Here is a 5,634-nt window from a genome sequence, read left to right on the forward strand (position 1 = left end):
CTATGGACAGCATTGCAGAGAATGAGTATTCTGGAACACTTCATTGTACTCATGAGGAACCTGTATACACACCAAGAGATAGTTGTTTGAACAGAACAAAGGGGCCCTGAATAGTTTAAAATTAGGACATGTGTGCACCAGGGTTGTATTCTTTCACTATACTTATTCAATCTGTATGCTGAGCAAATAATCCAAGAAGCTGGATTATCTGAAGAAAAACGGGACATCAGGATTGGAGGAAGGCTCATTAACAATCTCTGATCTGCAGATGGTATAACCTTGCTTCCTGAAAGCTAAGAGGACTTAAAATACTTACTACTGAAGCTCAAAGACCACACCTTTGGTATGGGATGCACCTCAACATAAAGAAAACAAAATCCTCGCCACTGGACCAATAAAATCATCCATATAAATTGAGAAAAAATTTGAAGTTTTCAAAACTTCATTTTTCTTGGATCAACCATCAACATTCATGGGAGCAGCAGTCAAATCAAATGACGTATTGCACAAGACCTCTTCAAAGTGTTGAAGAGCAAAAATGTCAGTTTGAGGATTAAGGTGCACTTGACCCAAGCCATGGTATTTTCAATAACCTCATGTACATGCAGAATTTGGACAGTGAATAAAGAAGACTAGTAGAATTGATGCATTTAGATATGGTGTTGGTTGTTGTTGTTGTTAAGTGCCATCGAGTCGGTTCCGACCCATAGCGACCCTGTACAGGGTTTCCGAGGGTGTAAATCTTTACAGGAGTAGAAAGCCTCATCTTTCTCCCGAGGAGCGGCTGGTAGTTTCGAACCGCTGACCTTACGGTTCGCAGCCCGATTCGTAACCACTACGCTACCAGGAGGAGACTATTAAAAGTACCATGGACTGACAAAATTACAAACCAATCTGGGTTGGAAGAAATAGAGCTAGAATGCTCCTTGGAAGCCAGGATGGCTAGACTTTGTCTTTCATACTTTGGACATATTGTCAGCAGAGATCTGTTCCTGGAGAAGGATAGGTTTGGCAAAATGGAGGGTCAGAGAAAAAGAGGAAGAACCCCAACCAGATGAACTGGTACAGTAGTTGGAGCGATGGGCTGAAATGTAGTAATGATTATGAGGTTTGCTCAGGACTAGGCAGTGTACCATTCAGTTGCGCATAGGGTTACTATGACTTGGTACCAATTCAATGACATTTAACAAAAACAATATGTATGATATATAATCAGAGATGGGTAAAAGATCATTTTAAAGTGCAAGACAGACCAATGGACAAAAAGTTTATAGATAGGATTTCAGATTCCATATTATAAATTACCTTAAAATTATTGCCACTAGTTGAATTTTAGAGTACTATTAAAGTAGAATATCCATAATATATTAAAATATTTCTGTTTGCAAGCATATATCTGTATGAAGATGAGCTTTTAATATACTTTTATGAAAACAATATATTACAATAGATATGATGTGGAAACAATTTTGAGATTCTAGTTGCTTCTATTAAGCAAAACATTTCCTTTAAAAAAAAACAAAAAAAGTACAACAATGCCTCCCTTCTCACTGGGGTTTCTTGATTTGGGAGATATTATTTTTTAAACAATGTTATTGATATTAACATGTAATTGAATGATTGTGTTTTTAACAGAATGAATCAATCAATAATTTAAATTTTTCTCAGTTTGAATTTTTAATATAGTTAACTATTGAAAGCTATAATTTAAAATCCACCACTTGTCTATCTGTTTGTTATACTTGTTTGTGGAGTCTTCTGTGTTGTTGTGGTATTGGTATTTAAAACATCAGCAAGATCACCCATGGCTGATAGGTTTTAGAAGAGCTCCCAGATTAAGGCAGATGAGGAAGAAGGACAACAGAATATTATCAGATATAGGGCCAGAAGATGAAAATATTATGAATAGCACCAGAACATTGTCAGATATAGTGTTAGAAGATGAGCCCTTCAGGTTGCAAGACATTGAAAATATGACTGGGGAAGAGGTTCCTCCTCCAAGTAGAGATGACCATAATTATGTGAATATAGCAATGTTTTGGGGATCTTCGTTTGCTGACGAGGCACAACTCAAAATGAGAAGAATCAGCTGCAGATATCCATTAATACTCAGAACATGGAATGAACAAGTATCCATCTAGGAAAACTGAAAGTCATAAAGACTGAAATGGAACACATAAAGAGACTGATATTCTAGGTATAAATAAGCTGAAATGGACTGGTAATGATCATTTTGAATCTGACAATTACACAGTTTACTCTGCTGGAAATGAAAAATTCAAGAGGAATGGCATTGCAATCATCAACAAAATGAACATTTCAAGAGCTATCTTGAAGTGCAATGCTGTCTGTGATAGGATAATACACATATAAGACCAAATTCCTGGTTTGGTGCTGTACGATCAGCAATAAACTGTGACCATAAGGTCGGCAGTTCAAACCCACCAGCTACTTCTCGGAAACCTATTCAGAGTCCCTGTGACTTGGAGTCAAATCAATGGCACTGTGGTGCTTTGAATTTACTTGATATGGCTTTTCTATCCAAAGTCTTAATTTCCACCAATTGATCGGGTGGGACCATGTAAATAAGGTATACAGCACTCTAAGGATCTCTGGTAGCGTAGTGGTTATGAATCGGGCTGCGAACCTTAAGGTCAGCAGTTTGAAACTACCAGCTGTTCCACAGGAGAAAGATGAGGCTTTCTGCTCCTATAAAGTTTGATAGCCTTGGAAACCCTATGCAGGGTCGCTATTAGTCGAAACCGATCCCATGGCACATTACAACCACCAAGGCTGGGATTGGTTAGTTTTGCCCTCCAGGTAGGTTTAAAAAGGATCCACCTCAAAAGCAGAAATAGAAGATTCCAGGACCATCAAGAAGGAAGAGCATGAATGGAGATGGAGATCTGTACCTAGAGAAATAGCAACGGCAGGGTGACAGCAGATGTTGTGGCATGGAGAGACAGAGCAGCTTTGGGATCTAGGCCCATGGACTGAGTAAAGTTGTATACCTACAATCAAGAGTCTGGTTTGCAGAACATGCTTTTTGGGCATTCACAGGCTGGCTAAAAGAGCTTTGTAACACTTGCCCAAGCAGGGCAGCGGACAACGGGCCACACGGCTGAGCGGCCAAAGACAAGAGTGAGGAGAACTTGCAGTCTGACAGACAAGAGGCATTCCTGACTGGAGAACTGCTGTGTCCTGAGTTGGTTTTGATCCTGAATTATACCCTGTTCACTTCCTTAAGCAAACCCCATAGTTTTGAGTATTGTGTTCTGTGTGGCATTGCAATGGATTATAGAACTCAGATGTGAAGCAGAAAATGCTGTGGGAGGGATGGTTGGTATCAGAATAAAGAAAGTTGTACAGTGGAGGCATGTCTGATCTTCACTTCATAGTAATCAGCCTTGGGCTAATTTTGAGTTTGATTCTCTTTCTGCCTTGTGAAGCCAAGGGAAGTCAGACATGGTCCCCACACGTTAATACCATTATTATTCAAATTTATACACCAATCACTAAAGCCAGTAATGATGAAATTTGAAGAATTCTATCAACTTCATCAAACTGAAATTGATCAAGCATGCAATCAAGGTAATTACTGGTGATTGAAATGGGAAAGTTGAAAACAAAGGAGGACCAGTAGTTGGAAAATATGGCTTTGGTGGTAGAAATTATGCTGGAGATTGCATGACAGAATTTTGTAAGACCAGTGACTTATTCATTGCAAATACCCTTTTTACACAATATAAAAGGCAACTATACACATGGTACTCACTCAATGGAATTCACAGGAATCACATTGACTGTATATGTGGGAAAAGACGGTGGAGAAGATCAATATTAGCCAAAACTAGGCCAGGGACATACTGTGGAAAAGACCATCAATAGGCTGAAGGTGAAGAAAATTAAAACAAGTCCATGAGAACCAAAATATGACTTTGAATATATCCCACCTGAACTTAGAGACCATCTCAAGAACAGATTTGATAAACTATACATTAATGACTGAAGACTGGAAGAGTTGTAGGATGACATCAAGAACATCATACCTGAAGAAAGCAAAAGGTCATTAAAAAAAAAACCAAAAAATTAAAGAAAATGAGGAAGGCAAAGAGCTGAGCAGAAAACTTCAAAGAGGAGTTCAAAACCACAAAGTAAAGTATTATAATGATTTCCTGAAGCTGGAAAATCAAAAAGGAAAAGCACACTTGACATTTCTCAAGCTGAAAAACAGGAAAAAAATGCATGCTTCGGATTTGCAATACTGAAGGACTCTATACTGAATAATGCAGATATCATCCAAAGAAGATGGAAGGAACATACAGAATCACTTTACCAAAAAGAAATGGTCAATGTTCAACTATTTCAACAGGTAGCATACGATCAAGATCCGATGGGTACTGAAGGAAGATGTCCAGGCTGCACCCAAGTCACTGGTGAAAAACCAGCCTCTAGGAATCAATGGAATACAAATGGAAATCTTTCAACAAGCAGCAAGAGCATTGGAGGTACTCACTCATATATGCAAAAACTAGGAAGACCACATTTTTCCTGGTCACCCAACTGAAAGAGATTCATATCTGTGTTCATTCCAAAGAGCGGTGACCCAACAGAATGCAGAAACCATCAAACAATATTATTATTACAACAGGCAAGTAAACTTTGACTGAAGATAAAAACAAAAACAAAAACAAAAAACAAAACACTTGCAACAGTTCATCAATAGGGAACTGCCAAAAACTAAAGCCGGATTAAGAAGAGGACAGAACTAGGGATGCCATTGCTGATTTCAGATGGGTTTTGGCTGAAATCAGAGAATATTTCTACTTTATTGACTATGCAAAGGCTTTTGACAGTATGAATCATGACAAATTATACATAATACTGTGAAGAACAGGTATTTTAGAACACTTAATTATACTCACAAGGAACCTTTACATAGATCAAGAACAGTGAATAATGAATGCTTTAAAATCAGGAGAGGCGTGTGCCGGGATTGTATCATGTCACCATACTTATTCCATCTATATGCTGATCAAAATAATCTGAGAAGCTGAATTATATGAAGAAGAATTAACATCAGAACTGGAGGAAAATTCATTAACAACTTACAATATGCAGATGACACAACTTTTCTTCTGAAAGTGAAGAGGACTTGAAGTACTTACTGATGAAGATCAAATAGAGCCTTCCGTGTGGATTACAATTTAAGTAATGAATACAAAAATCACAACTGAACAAATAGACAGCACCATGATAAATGGAGAAAGTTTGAAGTTATCAAGGATTTCATTTCACTTGGACCCACAATCAACACTCATGGAAGCAGCAATGAAGAAATCAAAGGACATATATTTTATTGAGCAAATGTGCTGCACAAGTCTTTTTTTTTTTTTTTTAAGTTTTTATTGTGAATAATGTGATACTTTACATGGGAGAATATCATCTTTACATTCATCTTATCGTATTTAGTTTCATTGCAATGATTACTATCCAGTCCATGCATCATCAAACAACCAAAGGGTACACCCCGCAAGCCAGCCCCATGAGCATCAGCACACAGCCCCTCTCCCTCCCTGAGTCCAGAGTCCCAGGCCACTCCATTTCTCCACGTCATCATCTCTGCCTCCATCT

This window comes from Chrysochloris asiatica, unplaced genomic scaffold, assembly GCF_000296735.1.
Source record: "Chrysochloris asiatica unplaced genomic scaffold, ChrAsi1.0 scaffold00160, whole genome shotgun sequence".
NCBI classification, from domain to species: Eukaryota; Metazoa; Chordata; class Mammalia; order Afrosoricida; family Chrysochloridae; genus Chrysochloris; species Chrysochloris asiatica.